Below are 21,170 nucleotides of genomic sequence, written 5' to 3'. Positions count from 1 at the left end.
CAAAATATTGTAATGATTTAACATTTACACAGCAAAACACATTCATCTTTCTACCTATCACATCTGTTTTTAAATTAGTGGTCTACAAGTCAATCCCTCCACACTTAACCTTTTGACTTTGGCAGTAGACTCCTGTCCCGATATACCTCCTCTGAAGTCCCACACAGATAAAAATTTAAGCTTGACTGTACAGTCAAATGAACAACTCAGTCTGACCAATCTTAACTCTCATTATTTGCACACACTATTACCAGAGAAGTGAGGTATCCTTCCTAACATCCCATTAAGGCCACCTGGAGCTTCAGTATGTGTACTGGGTCTGGCTGTAGCTTGGATGCTGGCTGGGCAGTGGTCTGCTGATGAGAGGGGTTGAGTGGCTGCCTTTGCATATTCTTTGTTTCTTTTTTTTTTTTTCCGCCCTTCACTTATTAAACAGTCTTCACCTTGACCCATGACTTTCTCTCTCTCATTTTTGCTCTTCCAGTTCCCTCCCCCATCCACCACTGAGCTGAAGGAAGCAAGTAGCTGCTGGACCAGGTCAATCACCCATGAAAAGGTATAAAAGACATTTTATAGTTACATCAGTATCTCACAACTACTGCATTTTGCCTTCAACTGACCTTACAAAACTAAGAAACAAGTCTTGCTGATTTTGAAGACACTGAATACTTTACATACAAAGACTACTGCCTTCATTGCATTGCTTCCAGCTTGACTCAAAGGCACTTCAGCTAAATGGAAGTAATATTAACAGATTATACACCACATCCTCTAGAAACCTGAGGTTTACATAACAGAAGTCCATGGGCACAGAAGACTTTAGGTTTACACTGCATACTCACACTCAAAAAAAAGTATTAGTTCTATGCCGAGCTCAACCTGCTTACATTTTCTAAGCAATTTTTTTACAACGCTTTTCCCACTTTGTCAGAGAATTTTTGAACAATACAGATGTCAAAAGGGACCCTGCTAATCAGGTTATTTCAGTTGTAAATTTTTCCTGGTATCACAGTTTAAAAGCTTCATTTTTGTAACTTTGAAGTAAGAAAAATCCCATTTTGCACCTCATATTTTTAGTAAAACCATGAAGATTTGTTAGTTCTGCCTGCAAATCATCCTGTTACAAAGGCATTATTTTAAACACTGCAATTGCAGTCAGTCAGTTTTGGAAAAGTGGCATGGACACTATTCTAGTTTGCACATCAACATGTGAATCCCTTGATCTGCTTTCTGAAGGCAGCTGTTACCAGCTAGGTGAGAGGAAATGAAATCTAGTTGTCTGATATTCAGAGTCTACAGCAGTCTGAGGAAAAAAAAAATAATCCTTCATCTTTTTAAGTGGACACATCTGCTCCAATAAGAATAAAAATAATTGTGAAATATTCGTTTCATTGCAACCAATTAATCAAATGTCATTCAAGTCTAGCATTATATCCTGCGTTTTAAGCTACTAAGAAGACACAGATAGGCTTTATGCAAAAGTCATCTAAAACCAATCACAGGCTTATAAACACTGCTCAATACTAAAGATTCAGGAAAATCCAGGAAGGAATTCAAATGATTTCCTGTTTTGAACAGGTATGTATATGTACTCACATGGAAGAAAACAGCATATAGAAATAAACAGAAAAGGAAGTTCAGAAACTTCAGAAAAGGAGTCTGGAACTACTAGAGAAAGAATTTTGAGGGGTAAGGATTAACTGACAGTAGTTCTGAAATATTAGCAAATAAACTATTTTCTTATGGAACACTTGGGGATATAGAACGAATACAGCATCTCAAGAGAGAAGACATGGGTGTAATTCAGGAATAGGAACCACAGCACGATGTGACAGACCAAGACCTGAGCTTCTAACTCAGTACCCCCAACAAGCTTCAGATCCATTACAACAGGCCAGCATCCAAGATATGAGATATACACAGATTAACCAGTTTGTTGGGACAGAGTATTTTCCTTCTCCGACCACCTGCCAAACAGCAGCCACTATTTTTTTTTGTTACATAAATGGCCAAACATCATATTTAAGAAGTCAAAACATTGCATTTCCCAAGTACAAGGCAGTATTTTAAAGACCTCTCATACCTCCCCTTTATTAAAAATACAATTTAAATATCAAAGAAGCTACATTTAATTGATGTTAAGCCTGTGAAGCAAACTGACAACTGCCAAGGAAATCTAGAGTCCCAAAGAAGAAGCTTCACCCCAAATTACTATTTTTAGGACAGTTTGTTTTTTCTTTCCATTCACAGGAATTAGAAGATGCCAGTGATTCCTTTTCCAACTTGGTGTACATCCCTTGAAAGACAACAACAAAAAACAACACATACAAGAGCATGAAAACACACAACTCTAAACAGTCCAGAAAAAATACAAAGTGGCCAAAAAGACTGAGGGGGCTATTACAGCAAACTGCACTGTATCATTCAAAAGAGCAAGACCAGAGCTCAGCTGTAAGGTGTTTTTAACGGAGCCAGTTGCAGACATTTCAATACATACTGAATCTGATCATGTGATGCCATTCATGACATTAGGTACTCTCAGGTAAATTTACTGTTGATTAAAAAGATCATCTAAGCACTATTTTGAATGATAAGAAACTCATCAAGAAGTCATTCACAGACAGACAATTTGTTCACGGGAGTGCTGGGATTTGGTTTTGGACTGAGGTACCCAAATGACGTGCTTATGCTTTGTCTGTCTTTATGACAAGGAAAGGGACACAGGTTTCTGCTCAGCTACCACCCTCTACACAGAGCTAGGCAGAAAAGAGAGATTATACTTAGGACTGGATACATGGTACCACAACTCAAAGAACTCCAGCAACTGAGACACATGTCATTCCTCCCGAGTTATTGTCTGTGTCACACACGCCCCTGTGGGAAGCTCTAAGGCAGCCACCGAAGTCTCAAAAGAATAAAGTGAAAGCATTTTCTGGAGGCCCCAGAAACTACATAATGTCACCTGGGGAGAATGTAAGGAGCTCCACACAGCTGCTCAGGATACAGATGTTCAGATAAAGCCAGCCTTTGAACTTTGTGTGCGGGCAGGGGAGAGGGGAAAGCACCTTAAAAGGAAAAGACATATGCAACATAGTAGTAAAACAAGGATATGGCTTAATTCACACTCATGCCAGCACAGACTGGTTCAGAAAGACTTCAGCAAGAGATTACCTGAGCCTTCTCTTCACTCACTGTACCTGTGATAAGCCAAGATAGCATGTGATGTTAATTATTCAGCCATTTACAAGAAAAAGAATAGAACATGCCTTCAGCAGTGACATGTGAAACCCCAAGTGAATGAAGTTTTGCTTGAGATCTGTTTCTCAGAAATTTCATTTCTGTATTTGAGACACCCAAGGCTTATCATTAAGAATGTATTTTCAAGGTGGAAAATGCCTAAAGGAGGTCTTTCCACCCCGCTTACTTCAGGTGGCAATAGCAAAAGGCATACTTACTGATGACTGCAGAAGGCAACACAGTGACACCAGCTCAAGAAGCTAATCGTGTGTTACAAGGCAATAAGACCCCAGGCAGATGTCCCATCTCATACTAGTAAAAATATATTTTAATTGGATTCAAAGCCATAAAGATCAGAAAGGCAAGACGAAGTAGATGTTGCAGAGGACCTCTTAAAAGGGAAGCCTTTCTCCTAGACTGTCTCCTGGCTTTTACTGTGAATGGCATTTTATTCCATGATTTTGCTGGCACTAAACATCTGAGAGAATGAGCTCACCTCCTTCTTTTGGGAAATTAGGAGATTCATTAAGCAGGGTTCTTTACACATTTCATGGATTAAGGACTTGCAAACATCTTCCTTGGATGTTAAGTTATCCAGCATGGTAAGAGATCCAAGAACCTCATCATTTCCTGAAACAGCCTTAGCACTTGTGAGGTAATACTTGAATCCCAATGAACTTGAAACACTATTTTAGGACAAAGAATATCTTTCAGGCAGGCTGCTAGCTTGAAACAGCACAAGCAAGCTGTATCAGGCTGAAAACAACATATATCTATATAACCTTTTGCAGGCAGATGACAAGGCTGTGCCCTTAACAGACAGGAGGCCTCTTCTATGCACAACTCAAGCTGATCACAACACCACACCAAGTCCAAGCTAACAAATGCTCCTAAGTTAGCTAAAAAATAAATGCAACAAAAATGTTTCCTAGCTGCCTGAAAACCCAAAGCACTAGAAGTATAAAATTTTACTTTCTTACAGCTCTATTGTGCTGCATTTTTTACCAAATAATCAAACCAATTTTTCCAAGAAAGTCCAACAAATATATTTAATATATTTAACCACTGTTCTTTATTTAGGTTTAAATAAATAAAACCAGTAGTGTTTAACTCCAGACTCAGATGAAAATAACCATATTTTGCTTGAGATAGCGGTTGGATAAAGGAACATCTACAAAAAGGAGGTTTTTATTAATCTGTTTGAAGTTACCTATTATTTTTCCCTCATTAGACCCCCACTGGTCTCTAAAAAGTGAAGTTTTCAGAGCTGCTTCTGTATCCTCTAAACAAAGCACATTATTAACAGATGTCTTTTAGTAACTTCTAAAATAGGAATCTTCCACCTCAATTCTACATTGTAAATACCAAGCATTTTTCTGAAACTGTAGGCAGATGTCAAGGTCTGCATCGTTCTGGTAACCCTTCTGATTTCACAGAACAGTTTGGGTTGGAAGGGACCTTTAAAGGTCATCTAGTTCCAAACCCCTTGCCATGGGCAGGGACACCTTCCGCTACACCAGGCTGCTCAAAGCCCCATCCAGCCTGGCCTTCAACACTTCCAGGGATGGGGCATCCACAGCTGTTCTGGGCAACCTGTGCCAGTGCCTCACCACCCTCATGGTAAAGACTTTATTCCTTATATCTAATCTAAATCTACCCTCTTTCAGCTTAAAGCCATTACTCCCTGTCCCATCACTGAATGCCCTTGTAAAAAGTCCCTCTCCAGTTTTCTTGTAGGCTCCCTTTAGGTACAGGAAGCCTGCTCCAAGGTTTCCCCAGAGCCTTCTCTTCTCCAAGCTAAACTATCCTAACCCTCTCAGCATGTCTTCATAGGACATTTATATTTAAATATAACATAGCAGCCAAGATCAAAATAATTCTTGAAAAGAATACCTTATTTCTGAGATACCTGCCTATCAGATGACAACCAGGGCTATCCTAGCTCCAAAATCTAATAGATCTATCAATGTTCCTACTAACCAGGAAGTCTGAAAAGTTTGTTTGCCTTCTGATAAAAAGATTGTGTTTTCTGTAACTAATTTGACATCACTCTCACATTAGTATATCCACTGGCAGAGCATCATCAGAAGAATTTTCAAACCTACACAAGCTTCAAGTAAATTCTCAGCACACTTAAGCGTAACACATAGCACCATTTCTGCAAAACATAACCAGGTGATGCTGAGCTGGTCTGACAGAGACGTACAGGTCATTTAAAACTTGACATATACTTTAGACTCCTGTCTCATTATTTCCAAATTTTTTTGCCTCTTTGTTTCCATTTCAATAGAAAGTGAATTATTCTTTTTTGGTATGTATAGTCTTATGGTTTTGATTAAAAAAACTAACATGGATTATGAATTGGTATAAAATTTTTGCATTGACTCATTAGTTGTCCTCCAAGTTTAAAAGGAAACCAAACATGAAGTAATTACTTAAAATTATATCTCATAAATAATTGTCTGCTGCCATATTCTGGGATCTTACCCGTTTTCAACACATACAAATTCTAAATCATATCTTATATAACCAATGCCTCGCCAATGAGGTGATGTTCCCCTGCCTAAGCTGTTCCACAACTCAGCCAGACTAGAGATCAACACCCATGACCTTTATCTTAACTGCATCCCCTTAACAAGGGGTGACCAGGTGATCAAAACTCATCTACCTCACAAAAATAGCTCCTTCTGGAAAGAGCCACAGCATATATTTTAAATTCCTATTCAATATGATAGCAGCGTAGTCTTTGGAAAGTGACACCGGAGGTGCGTATGGGCCACAAAAGCCAGACATTTGCCCATTCAACAGTTCAGAATTTAAGTACGCCAAATAATCCTGGAAAGAAGCATAAGACATCTTTTTTTATTTTTTTCTTCCTTGAAGCCTTTGTTCTTCAGTAAAGATTTTGACAGCTGTACTTTTCTCAGAATTTAACAGATTATCTAAGAAAATACCATGAACTTTGTGATTTTTATATACATCTAGTAGAATCTCTAAACAACTGAAAGAAGCCTTGTATTCACCAATAAAGTAAGCACTTTTAGTAAAGAATATTCAAAAGCACTACTACTCATTACCTAAGGAAAGTGACTAAAGACTAAATCAAAACCCAAAAAACTTCAAGTTATTAAGTTACAGCAGAAAACATAACATGACCATCCATATTTATATTTCTATGAACGTGTGTGCATATATGTTTTTTCCATAAAAAAAACCTGCTTAGTATCATATGCAGTTTGAGAATATAAAGTTACATAGCTTTTAAAAGTTAGTCAATATTGTGACCTAGGAGAACCCGAAATTGGAATGTATTCCCCTGTGTTCATTTCTGAAATGATAGTTAATTAAAACAGATTTTCATTTACACATATTAAAGATGTCGAACCATGCAAGGATACGAGGTCTGCTAAACTCCTCATCTAAAATACAGACATATCCTCCATATCCTCATACTTTTGTCAAACTGGCTACAAGCATAACTCTGCAGGACTGTAGGGATCACACCACAAGAACTGCTCATTATTTAATACCTGTACTGCTCTGGGACCCTCTGACACTTTCTGCTTTCTAAGCTACAGGCTTAGAGTCTGTCCTGCAAACTTGCTGGAGGGAACACTTCTGGAATAAATAATTTCACATGGCATTATTCCTCACTGAGAAAATAAAATACAGCTCCCACATTTCCTCTGGGAACTAAATTCATCCTTATTTTTGTGATCATGGAGAAAGCGCACATCTGTAAGAGTTTAATGTTACATACACCTCATTTACCTGGTGGCTTTTTAACAAAGGTAGTTTTAAATGCTTCAACTACTGGTCTGAAATGATTTCGTTTTACCAGGTCACTATCATCTACTTACCGTATAAGGTTGAGTAACTACAAAAAGATGCAGTTCTAGTCTATCTGAGGTTTTATGAAAAGGACAATAATAATTCTGAACCATTAATTTGATGTACTTTGGGTCAGTGAGGCCAAAAAATAAATGTATTTAAGTTCCTGCATAAGCCAAGACAAATAGAAACGTATTATATTTCTTACCAAAGAAGCAGGAAACCTGCTCTGTTACAGATACCCAGTTATATGTACTTGTTTAACAAAAACAGAGCATTCAACATGCCTCTGATCTACCAAAACAACAACACACAGCAACTTTTCCAGAAAATACAACATTAAGGTAGGAAACTTCTCTGCCAAAACAGAGTGTTAAGAAATACCTCCCTCTCAATGGACGTGAGGCTGGTAACTACGGAAAAAATAAGCAACCAAACAAATATATTTACACCACAATCAGAACAGGCTGAATCATCATGCAGCAGCAGGTCAAAATGCAGTTCTTTTTCAGTATAATACTTGAGAAAAGCAAGGACTCTTCTCCTATACACAGCATTAACAACAATTGGTAACTAATTGATTTCTCATGAGAAGTTTCTTTAAAGTTTAGAAGTTATGCTTTAGAACTGCAGGCGCGCACACACACACATATATATACACGCATATCTATTATATCTATCTCGTGACTGGTTGCCAATGGCATCACGCCCATTTCAACTCCATCCACAGCACATGCATTCCTCCTCCCTCCCTTCAGCAAGAGGTAAATGTCCAGGAAGATATTTCTTGTGGTGCTTTATGAAGTGTTCACTCAACGTTCATGCTATAGAATAAAGCTTCAAACAAAACAACCAAAAAAAGACAGAAAAACAAGCACCACCACATTCCAAAACATGCATAAATGGGCAACACTTGCATTAGAACATCAGTAAAAATTTAACATGCTTATTTTTAGACATACATGGAAATACAGAGTATTACGCTGATTAGCTGTTAAGATAGTAATAGCAAACTCCAAAGTCTGTGCTGATTATGTTTATCCAAATCACACTTCTATTTACATGCCCTTATTTAGCATGCAGATGCCAGAACAACAATGCAACTAATGCTGAACAGTAATATAACAAATCCCAGTTTCCACAGCACTGCATTCATCTGTGTTATGTATTCTGAAATAGGTAAGACAACCTGTTGGTTTAAATGAGCCACAAATAGTTTAATCCAGAAACTAAAATGTTACCTTGCATCCATTTCTAGAAATTAACATGTTAGAGTGGTAAAGAAATAGTTCAGGGCAGGGAGTGGTGTTGGGTGGTGGTGTAGAAACCACGTTAAAGGCTACAACAGAAGGGGGGGGGGGAGAAAGAGAAAAAAGACACTGAGATTTCTGACAGTGCAAAATGAAAGCCAACTCAAGTCCCCTAGCACCATCAAAACATCTGTTACGCAAACTTGATCTTTCTGTGGGAAAAAAAAAAACATCCAAGAAAATAAAAGCTAGATGCAAACAAATTATGCTGAAAGCCTCAAGACAAAAGTGGAAAGGTTTTATGTAAGAATAAAACTTGAAAAACAGAATTTAACAATGGTGAGTGAAAGCAAGCCAGTCAGGGTGATGTTGTACTTGCAGCAAACTATAAATCTTGTAGTAGCTCCTAACTTTATAGTACTGAATAATAAAGGACAGAGACGTAACAGTTAAGTAAGACTGAAGGAGCAATTTGGAACACCAAAAATCTGTACAGAAGTACTTCTTAGAAATTTCCATTAAAAGATACTGACTTGGTGTAAGATACTGACTTAGAAGCCCCTTTACCATTGGTAAATTCAAGCCAGATTCTGCCCTCTACACCTTTCAGCAGGCATGTATTTTGCTCCTTTACTTTAATTTCTCATACAGAAGTAGTTTATGCAAAAGTACTGCTAAGTTAGTGAGCTGGTATTAACATTTGAAAATTAAGTACTTCCTCAAATTATATTAGTTTCCAAGTATGTTCATGTCATTATTCTGAGAAATAAAACTATTGGTATCTTGTGCACAATTTCAACTCTTTTATAGGAACACACATTTTCAGTGTAATAGAAAGTAGTGAAGTAATGACTTAGATTATCTTAATGCATAATAAAGCAATAAAAACAGTCTCTTGACAGCAAATAACATATCAGAGGTGGAAAGACACTTCTCATTTGATGAGAACTTAAGAGAACAGTGTGCTAGTAAGAAAAAGAAGTCAGAGTCTTTCAGTGCCAGATGGGCCTGATGCTACCTGTTCATGTTACTCTAGCACTACTTCACAATGAAATAGCTTCCTGTTTATTCTTCTACAGACTGCAAACAGACTACAAACTGGAGAACAGCTGCTGCTCAACTTCTTAATTGTAACTGGGACCCCTGCTGCTGCTAGCCTCATCTATCTAAATATGTTTATGGATGTATTTACTGCGCATCATTCATTTTCATCCTGCTAATTTAATCCAAGGCATTCAACAACTTACTTTAGGCCTCATGTCTATACATACTGAACACAGTTAAATCAAGATCAGATGAAGCTCCTGGTCAACCAACATCTCTACAAATCCCCCTGAAATATATTTTAACATTGCATGTGGTTTTCAACTGTACCAAATGGGATGGTAACAGTCTGCTGAGGTAGGAGCTAGAAGCTAAATTCATGGTTTGTAAAGACAGTTCAGATTCTGTGATGAAAACTATAGTAATTGGTTTGCATATTTAGAGTATTTTGCATGGAAGAGCCATGAGAAAAACAGCACCACAGTGAGGCAGAAAGTATTGTACAGATCTGTTTAACCCCAGCTATGAAAGACTAAAGTACTATTAACACAAATATTAACAGACAGCACATCAAGCCAAAGGTATCTTCAAATAAAAATCAGACAGACTTCAGAATCAAGAAAACTCCTTTCCTTCAATATAGGTACATAGATTTATTGGTACATACAGTATATCACACCCTACACAGCACAGTGTACACACAGAAAATACCCAAGGGATAACAGTGCTGCATAGCACCACATAATCATTTTGTTGCTTTGAGTCCAGAACAAGCCCAGCAGGTTCTGTGCAGCTGCTAAGTTCTCTATTGCAGCAGAAGTTTGTGCATAAGGGCATGCAAAGCTTGCTTTAAGAGCCATTCATTACAAGTAAATTCTAGCAAACTAAGCATGCGGTAAACTACTCACACCATGTTTCTGGTCCTCTCATCCTATTTCTTTGGTTGCCTGGGCTGCTTTAGGATTTCCACATAAACAATCTAAAGGAATTCATGTTTTTAATTCTCCACCAGGCACCTTATTCTAATTTGAAATTTCAGTAGTCCCACTGAGACCCTTACATGAAAGAACTATCCCTAGATCTTTCATAAACTATATGCAGTGCATCCAGTCACAGAAACATGAAAGAAAGCAGCCACTCATCATACCCACACTTGAGTGAAGCTTGAGACAAGGAATGGTATCCACACTGGCAAAACTCAGCACAACTTGGGTCAACCAAAACCCTATCGTAACAGAAGGGTTCTCTGTGATACTGTTGTCCTAGCTGAGAGGCTTAGTCTGACTTTTTTTTTTAAGGGAAGATAAATGCTTTGAAAAAAGACACAGGTGTGATTATAACACTTTCACGGATGAATCAGAAGTAACATTTGGGGCTTACACACAGTAGTGTCAGGACTTGAATCTAAGGTGCTGAGGGGTCAAGACATTTGTTATCTTTATAATACCGACTGATGTGTACCTTGTAATCAGACTACCCACATTAGATTTACCAGTTTAAAAATAGTCTTCCTTTACTTCAGCATTCATAAAATATACCAATGGCAGCTGAATACATGCTTCTTGCAACAAATAAATGCCTCAAATGGATTACAACCAAGCAAGTATTTCAATGTAAAGCTAACTACAACCTAAGCTCCAGGGTCAAGTTACCAGGGGATGCTATTTTAGCAAAGGAAGATAGATAATTTTCAACAATCAACTGCTAAGTTAAAGGATCTGGTACCATCTACAGGAAAAATCTTAATATTCTTGCACTTTTGCTTTGCTGCTAAAAGGTGGAAATTGTACGCAGAGTTGAAGTGAAATTACGTTGCCCTGTAACTTCAGGGCAGGTCACAATTCTTAAGCCCTCTCCCCTATTCCAAATTCCATTCACCAGTAATTTTATTCCTGAATATCCTACCGTTATATAAACTGAAGATCACACATTGGTCTTGTACATACTTCCCGCCCCCCCTCCCCAATCTTTAAATTATTTTGTATTTTAAAAAATAAACAACCATTTATGTGGGCTCTTGCTCAAGCAAGACACAATTTTTAAGAGATTAAACACTGATGCTAAGCATCCAAACACACTTTTTCAGTATTAGAGACTTGATTTTCTTGCAAGATGAGCACTTATATAACCTCTATGTAAGTTATGTTAAAAGAAATCTTGATGAACAAACCACTTTCACTCAGTGTTATTCTCTATTAAATTCCTCCTGCTTTTTGAAATTCTCAAACTCACAACAGCCATTAGTCAAACATAGCAAAATACCACTTAAAATTCAGGAAACCCGTGATGTTTGCTTTGAGGTTCACCTTCAAATGAATAGAAAATCCATATAACATTATTCTGGTTATTTTTGTTATGAAACATTTTCAGGGTTTAGCCCATTGGGCATATTGAAATGATAAATCATCTTCAGCTATACAAAAACAACCTCATTCAGATTCAAATGCCTACAGGGAAAATAGCATCTACTCAAAGCAGCGCAACTTTTTGTACATTCCTTTAGGTCTTAATCCTTGGCTGATTCTGCTTTAGTATCTGTAAATTCCACATCTTTGACAAGTAAATACACACCCTCATTTTGTTTCCCACCCCTTTACCCATCCTTCCCAAACCTTCCAGTCAGCGAGTCTTTATGGCTTGAATATGAAAGGCTCAAGGCACTTGACAAAATACTAAAAGATCTGCTTTGTAGTGGAAAAAGCAGCAGGAGGAGCGGGGAAAATACAGTGCTTTTTCGTTATTGTTCTTAATTCTCCCTTCAGTATTTGCATTTCAAAACAAGAAGAGTATATGATACTTCAAAATGAAAACAGAATATCCGTTGTCTTTCATTCCTTCTCCATTTATTAGCTGATATCTAACTCTACAAGCAAAATGTTGTCATTCCATTAAATGCTGCAGAGAATGACCTGTGTGTGTCTGCTTCAGGTTTCAAATACTTAAGACTCTCTGGAACCACAGCTTCAATCTACAGCAGGATGCAGACAAAAGCAAGTAGAGTTTACTATCTGAATATCTCTCAGATGAGACTTTAAAAAGCTAAATTTCCTCACTGACTGGACAACAATCTCATGGCATTTCTAATGAAACCAATAGATGCGGCCAAATCATTAATCGTATTTCTGTGCATATTATTTGACTGCTGTCTGATTTGAGAGGTATGATTGCACTACTGTAACTGTACAGTATGTGTGTAAGCTGACCCGTATAATTATAGCTCGGATCAAATGGGTGGAGAAAATACACTTATTTTTGCCAATTAAACTTCAACAAGTCAATAACATTTATAGCCTAGTGAAAACAAGCATCTACTCAATAGCATCTTTCGATAATTGAAAAGCTTCTCCTTTAACGTCACGGAGGTACCCATGCTAGGCTTGATAAAGCCAGCATGACAGAAATAAGTGTGATTTATTTGACACAACCAGTATATCTACTGTTGTAGCACAATGCAAATCCATTCAAAGACACTATGCATTTAAAGGGAAAAAATAGGACTCCTTTTCCATAAATACTAAGCTTCTAAAAGCTGACATCAACAACTAGTTCCCCACCAAAACAACTTCACTAGTGATACCACCTTACAAAGCAAAAGTGTATTGCAGAACCTAAGCTAATAAATTTTGTTGGATAGCACAGGATTAATCCCAGAGTTGCCAGACCCAGCAAAAACAAAAGACTGGAAGGTGTGCTAATAGCATGAGCTATCAGAGGACCAGGGCTGGGAAAGAGCACAAGAAAAACAAAACAAAACCAAAAACAACCTACCCCCCTTCACCTACCACCCACCCCCAAGAAAAAAAACACACCCAAACCCACAATATGCCATAAAAAGGAACCATGGAGAAATTCCTGCTTTTTTACATCAACTCTCCCAAATTTTCTGTTAAAGAGGCTCTCTTCCATCCCCTCAGTCTTAAAATTATTAACCTTACAATAGTTTAAAGCTCTGTTTAAGGTTTTGCTCCTTTCAATTCTGAATGATCTCCTCCCCCCATCCCCCCAAATCCACTGCATTGTCCTCCATTAATTAAACAAGCTTTGCACTTAATTTGCATGAAGCTAAGAAAAACCTATGAAAGTTAAACTGTCACTCATTGATTCCAAAACATAATGCTCTCAAGCCTATTGAACTCGTAGGAAAAGTAACATATGGGTATTGTTCTTAGCCAGTCAGAAAAGGGAACCTGTCTTAAATTGTTTTGCTCATACAATCTTCAAAATTCCACATTACGTTATTAAAAAAAACACTTTTTTTTAAGCCGTTCTTGTCCACAGAATCCTATATTGCAGCTTATTCATGAAAACAGACTAATAGCTCTCCAAGATTACACAAAGGTAGACAAATTACTGAGGAAACAGCTTATTCCTTAAATAATTATTTTACATTTTCTTATTTCCTTCTTATTCCACAATAGATCCAAAAGTGAGAAGATAGAAATTTATATATGTCATGCTTGAGAGAGATTGACCACTTTAACCAAAAAAAAAATCTGAATTTTCCCTGTATTTTGGAGAAAAATCTCCAGTCTTTGTATTTTTGGTGAATCTCCATAATCACTCAGAATTCAGTTCAGACTTCTGTGTTATATTAAAGTTATTTGTTTTGAAGGCAAAACAAAACAGCAACGTAACCACTCCTCATCCTTGCTTTTTCAAAACCTAGAATGAAATCAATTCACTCAATGTTGCAATAATAGGAACTTTTAAAGGTTATTACCAGAAAAATAGTATCCTGCATGTCTTAAATATGAAGTAATCAAGACAATGACATGTAATTTACAATGCAGTACTTAATCAACCTCCTCAGACCTAAAGCAGCAGCAATTTTTACTTGTTTTCTCCATTTCCAATGTGCTGATAGAATTAATTTTATTGACAGGATCATGGGAGGGTTGTTTCTCTTTTAGTGCTTAGAATATGGAACACTGCATGTAATAAAGACCTTACAAAAGCCAGGCAGTCAAAATGAGTTTTGTATTTGTATCTTTGTGAAAATAACTAATTGTTTAATCACTCTTATTTCTTCCAGAAATTATAGCCTTTGGTGAAGCTCCTTCTTATGTCCTCACATTCTGCTTGCAAGCCTCCTTCTTATGTCATTCCTTTCTTCTAGGAAACTTGTAAGACAGTCAAAAACATACTCAAAGAAACTGTAGGTCCTTCAAGTACTTGAGGGCAAACCTACGGCTGACTGCAAGATCAAAAGAACAACTGTGAATAGAATTCTTATATACTACAAACCTTTGTAATACTATGCCTACTAAACTTTACAACAGGGATGAGTAACTGTAAGTATCAAGAGCAGAATCAATGGATTGGTGAGCAACTGGAAAAAAACCTTTCAAATACAGGCGCTTTTAAAAATTTTCTTAAGCTCCTCCTGTGATGGAATGGGCAACAATATAAAATATTTACTCGTTTATCAGGGCTGAACCTGATCATCTGACTATTATCTTTACTCCTTGATTTCAAGTTAAAATAGAGACAATACATCCTGGCCATATTTTAGCCCCTTCTTCAGCACTGTGTTCAAGGATCTCTGGCTTAAGGGGGTGTGTTTCTATGCAGTTTTATTAGAAAAGCTGTCACACCTGTATTTCATCTAATCAGGTTTTACTTAAAAGACAAGACATAAGACAAAGCAGAGCAGAAATTTCTTACACCGTGAAAAACTGGAAGGCCTCCCACTCTTACCATCCTCCTGTCTTATGCCTTACCTAACTACAACAAGAAAAAATTTTCAAAAAAACCCAACCAACCCAACCTTAATCAAAGACAAGAAGCATAAAAACGTTATACTATTTAAGGTGCACGCTCATATTTTGAAAATACTGGATAATTGGTTCTCCCCACTTGCTTCTCAGGTGTATCTTCATTAGGTTTTGTTTGCTTACTAAAGGGCTATAAAAACTTCAAGTTTCATGGTTTGAAAGAGAAAAATATACCTGATATATTTCAATTTAACATCCTGCTATACCATGAAATCACGTAAGACTAGAACTGCTTAGGCTTTTCATTTTATTTATCTAAGCAGAGATGAACCACCACAGAATGGCTGGGGTTGGAAGGGACCTCTGGAGATCATCTAGTCCAACCTCCTGCTAAAGCAGGTTCACCCAGAGCAAGTTGCACAGAGTCACACTCAGGCAGGTTTTGAATGTCTCCAGAGAAAGAGACATATCAGAGTGTAAACGCCAGTTATGAAAGCTAGATTCTACTACATTTGAGAAGAATTCCTACACAACTCCCTCCTATTTTATTAATTCAAAATGCAACAGATGCGACTAGATAACCAAACTACTTTAAAGAAACCCACAAAACTAATGTTAACCTTGTAATGCTACTATTAAAGTAAAGAGCAACTAGCTAAAAGTCACAAGAAAAGGCAAAGCACTGAACTAGGTCACCTTCCATCCATCTACTAGCAATTCTGCTGGCCACAGGGCAGCTGCATTGTTGATTCTTGGGAACTAACAAAATAGAAAACACAAAGGAGGCAACATATAAAAGGAATACACACACTGCAGTAGGAAGGGGAAAAAAAGGTAGCTGTATCATTGATTAGGCAAATTGTCATGGAAAAATCAGTAGCACAGTCTCCTTCACTGAAGTAAAAAAAGAAAAAAAAAAAAGAGACTGACTGGTTGCCAAAAAGAAATCACAACTACAGCATGTATCTGTAAGCATTTTTGTGCACTGAACTGTATCAGAAGCTCCAAACATTTTCTGCTTATTTATAAAATATTAAAGGGCATGTGTCCACTCAGAGATAACAAAAGTTCAATAGTAACATAGCTTAGATTAATTCTAAAATACCCAACTCCTAGAAGCAAAGTTCAAATCTTGGTAACGTCAATATAAAGCTTTGTTTTTTCAAAGCAGATAGACCAGGTTACTACGCCATTTACTATATTTGCCCAGCAGCTTTTTGGCAGGAAAGTTTTTTGGATAAGACTTCAAAAACTAACGTCTTACTTGTTTTATGCTGATATTAATGTTTTCATGATTTTTCTTTAAGAATTCATGGTTTTCCTGACGCTTCTGACTTAAACTGCCATTCTCTTTCTAAAGCTAGTTGTTTCCTTCGTTTCAAAGACGACCTGCACAACAAACATAGGCTATACTTACCAAAACCTGCTAGAAAAACAAGGAATATTCATCATTAATGCGATCACAATAGACTGAGCATGCTTCAGCACCTAAGTTGCAGGTAGCGTATGTGAAAATACCCTTGTGCTGTATCACAAGAGCAACACAGTGATAAACTGAGACATAGAATATATTAACATACGAAAGGGGAAATTCAGATGCCAAGGTAGAAATAAAAAAAATGATTTTTCTAATAAGAGATAAAATTAGGTGGTTCATCCAGCAAGGCAGAGAAGTGCAGGAAGCCTACTCCAACTGGCAACAGCAACAGAGACAGCTCTTCCAATAAATGAGAAGTCACACAGAAGAGTGGGACTCATTTATAATGAAGGAGAAAATCTACAGATGCCCGAGGCAGATTCCTAAAAGTTACAACCATTCTCGACTACATCCTAAAGTGAACGGAAAGTTGGTGAAGATGTTTGAGAATAAAGAAAGTATATTGGGAGGGAAGAGGGGAGAATGGAGGAAAAGAGAGAATGGAAAAGACTGAAAGAATCCCAGTAGAAAATAGGAAGCAGGAGTGACAACCAAAACCTTCCCTAACAAAATACAAAACAGAAAGTATAATCAATATTCTACATCTCCTCTACAGGCTGAGAAAGAGAGGAACTAAGCAATAAACTGTGGCAGCTTGTTGATTCAAATCTTAAATCTTAGACTAATTAAAACAAAAATCAACTACAGGGTGTGCAATTCCTCTCCTTAATTACTCTAACTGTAAACCCCAGGGCTTCACTAAGTACTTCACTTTGAAATTTCCAGATTATCTCACTTCTTCCACAGCTGAGCTGTTCCAAAGGCAGCAGCAAAGGGATGGTTGCCTGGAATTAAAATTAAATGTCTGCGAGTTCCAGTATAGTCTTTGTAAGTGGATATGGGCTTTCTCCAACTGGCAAAGCAAAAAGGTACTCTCCTGCTGGGGAGTCTCAGTCAAAGAGGAAAAAGCTGGCTTTTTGGAAGGAAAAAACATACACAAAACTGACCAGCTGCTAAAAGGATTTCATTACTCTCTAACCTGAATGGAGCATCCTGAATTAGGGACAGATGCAGCTACAATATCTGAGCACTTGTCCTAATCATGAGATGAAGAGACCACACTAGTAGGCTGCTATAATCATTTACACCCTCAAAGTTCTCTACGCTTTCCTTAGTTTTTACGTTTCTGTCCAGTACACATCCATATTACCAGTCAGAAAGAGCTGTACTGAGAGATGAAACTCACTGGCAAATACTCAAAGCAAAATAAACCATGGGGTAAGCTCCCTGCAAAGTCACACAGGTCAAACTCAGTGTCAGGTAACACCCATTTAACACACAGCAAATTTTTTTTCCAAATGTAGTAACAAGCACATAAACGTTAGTAAAGCATACATAAATACCTCTACCTATTTCACAAACCTTGGTTAAACAAAATGAAAGATACAGTTAGAACTCTGCCCCCTAGTAAATAAGCATCCTTTTTTGGCCTTCAAACATTTTTGTGAACCTTAAAACCTGGAATTGGCAGTGATAAAATAATATAGACAGAACATAAATGAAGCTAGTTCCTGTGTTCAAGTCTGATAGCACCCTGATTAAAATAAGTATTATAACAGCATCAGCAGAAAAGCCAAAGAATGAATCACAAACTAAGTCTGACTACACCTTCTCAACTCAGCAATAAACATTAGTGCTGAATCATAGTGACAGGATATTATTGGGGAAGTCTGTATTGCAGCTTCAGCTTTCAGGACTGTCAATCCACTACCTAATGCTAGTATTGATAATGTTGAGAATAAACAAATGACCAAACAGTACTGTCCAAGCGTACAGCACCCAACATAGCATAAGGTAACCACTTCGGAATCCCCTAAATCATATGTTCACATTTTGATTAGCAAAACCAGCAGCATACTCTTAGCCTTGGATGTCAGACTTAGTCACTGTAAGGAATGCAGTATTGAAACTGTTCCAATAGTAAGACAATATTGTTAGAAATCCACTTTGTTAGCAGATTTTTATCCTTCGCCTGCTATCAGAGGTCACATCACAAATGGTCTGATGGAGCAGGATTAAAAAAAAAATTAAGAAACTATATTAGAGAATATGCTGTAAACAACAGATTACAAAACTAAACACTGGCAATGTATTTAAAGAGAATCTGGCACTATGTGTTTATGATTCAGGCTGATCACGTCCTGCCCATTTATCTTTCTAAAAATTGAACAAACTCAAGAACTTGGAGAGGGCCTGCCTTTAGTGAAAAAGAATTTGTACATGTTTTACTTTCTTCTAGGACTATTTAACTGAAAGCAAAAGCTTTGAAGCTGCTCTTTCAATAAAATGTGCCTATTGCTACAAACAGCTAACTCCATAACAGAGTTTGGCTTGCTTTCCTACATCATAAAATTAATGACTCAAGTGCCATCTACTGTGTCTGCACTCAAGTGCAGTATTTCTACAGACAACAAATGCAAGATAGTGCCAAAAACATCATACAGAAATAACTCATCAATTTTATGCCAACTTTCATACCATATCTTCAAGTACTGTCCTTCACACAGATTAACATAAATGTTACACTCAGAAGACTAGACAGTCACCGTTGAGTTATGGAATCCAAGCTAATATAATGATCTAAAGCAGATCTTCAGATTCTTAATTAAAAAAAGATTAAAAAAGCCAAAGACAACAAAGAATTAAACTGTTTTTCCTCTCATCTTGATTATGCTCTTATAACATCCCGTTTTCTTTCACAAGATCAAGGAAAACAGATACGGGGGGCGGGGGGGGGGGGGGGGCAGGGCGGAAATTACAGCAAGCACCAGAAAAACAGCATTGGCCAAGAGCCACCAGATAACTGTCATGGAAACAACACTGCATTTTGCTACACATAGAATACGGAATAGAAAACACACTATCTCAAAAATCCCTGGATTATCAAATCTTGTCTTTTAACTGCATTGCTTTATCAGTAGAGAGTTCCAACACTTTTCTTGAAGGAAAGCTTCTAACAGAACACCACAAGTACAATATTACAGGAAATATACAGCTTGGATTTATTCAGACAACACATAGCTTTAGCTCTCACATACCATATCTGCTATTTCATAACATACAGGACTTTATCAAAATCGCTTCACTTCAGCAGTCAAGATGCTGAAAACTGGTGCCCTCGAAATGCTGCATTAAAGCTTGCTGGTGGATACCTTTCAGCTTTCTGTTACATCCCTTTCCATCACATTCTATTTAAGAGGGCTCATAGAAACTCACCACCTTTTTCTCCCCAAGCTCCTCAGCACTCAGAGACAGGTAAGACTTGCAGCTAGAATTACCACCACATGCACTGCTAACAGCTGATCATGACAGCAGTTTTTCTGGGATATTAGGGGTAGGGTGCAATTTGCAAGGAGTAACAAATCAGCTTCTAACACTTGCTTATTCTGCTATAAATGCAGACACGTGGGAAGCAAATGCAACAAGGCCAGGGCCACCGAGCTATAACCTCCCTCTGCAGACACAGCTCCATTTGTAATAGACAGCAAAAACAAACAGAAAAAGCCTCTCCTATAATGTGAATGTTTCTCTTTCCAAAACAGCTCCTTCTTCAGCTCTGCTGGCACATAAAGAAGAATAATACACAATCCTTCAAAAACAAAATAGCCACTTCATCACTATCACCACAGCAAACCACAATCACCCAGATTTTAGGTGTCCAACGGAATCCAAGCCCAGAGATTATGACAGGCTGTATGCAAGTGCCATCCATGTTTCAGCATTCCTTTGAATTTTTATTTTTCTTTTTTAGTTTGAACTTATACATCGTTATCAAGTAACAGGGAGAATTCATCCAGACTAATAAAATATAAAAGGCTGCCTCCTATTTATTGGTTCCAAAACAAACACCACAATCAGCATGTGTGATTAAATTAAACTTTGTTTCCAAACTAAACACTGTGTCATGCTCACAATGCAGGGTTTAAAATACCACAAATATTCTGAAGGGGTCACAAGGTACATAAAGGCAAACATAAGACCAATTTACAGCAGGAAATTTGGCACAAAGGTATAAGAGGGGGAGGGGTGGGGTTGCTTGCTACTCTGGAGGAAAACTAGTACAGTATCATGCACACCTGGTTTTCCTTCAACACTGATTGCCACTGTATCTGAAAGCACATAGCTAGGAGGTGCCTGCGCAGATCTCAAAACCAAATTATTCTGATGTACTCCAATGTCTGTTTGTAAAAGCACCCTGCTATGAATATTCAAATGTTTGGTCTGAGCTGACAAAAGCCCCTTCCCCCATCAGCTGTGTTTTGGATTTCATGCTCACTGCCAGAGGGTTCACAGCTGGGAATTACACGTAGGTCATGTGAAAAACTCTTTCTTTATAATACTTCTGTTCTTAGGTCTTATTCTGCAATAGCAGGTAATATTTCAGAACGTTTTCCAACTGCCTCATCTTCAACCAAATTCACCTTACAAAGATAACTACGATGTTAACTAAATAAAGAATTGCCAATGCTATGGCAGTTCCCCTTCACCCACCCTCCAAACTGCACAGCACTTGCCTAAAGCACTTCTTGTTCTACTTTCAGGTTCCTGTATAATACAACTCCACCAAGGTGGCCTCAGCCTGACATAAAAGTTGTTGCAATTCTAGGTCTGATTTCA

At 37.6% G+C, this 21,170-nt stretch overlaps 1 protein-coding gene and 1 long non-coding RNA gene across 15 annotated transcripts in view; both read right to left on the bottom strand.

Moving 5' to 3' along the window:
• The window catches only part of RAD51B (RAD51 paralog B), a 431,140-nt gene that overhangs the window by 369,344 nt on the left and 40,626 nt on the right, over nucleotides 1–21,170 (bottom strand). The window lies entirely within an intron of this gene.
• Nucleotides 391–19,763, bottom strand: LOC308067549. Its single transcript, XR_013929653.1, has 2 exons — nucleotides 18,860–19,763; nucleotides 391–18,823 (listed from the first exon to the last, which is right to left on the bottom strand). It is a non-coding gene; the product is annotated as an uncharacterized lncRNA (long non-coding RNA).

The sequence above is a fragment of the Falco punctatus genome (genome assembly GCF_963210335.1).
Source record: "Falco punctatus genome assembly, chromosome: 7".
NCBI lineage: Eukaryota > Metazoa > Chordata > Aves > Falconiformes > Falconidae > Falco > Falco punctatus.
This window is presented reverse-complemented; position numbering and strand designations above follow the sequence as displayed.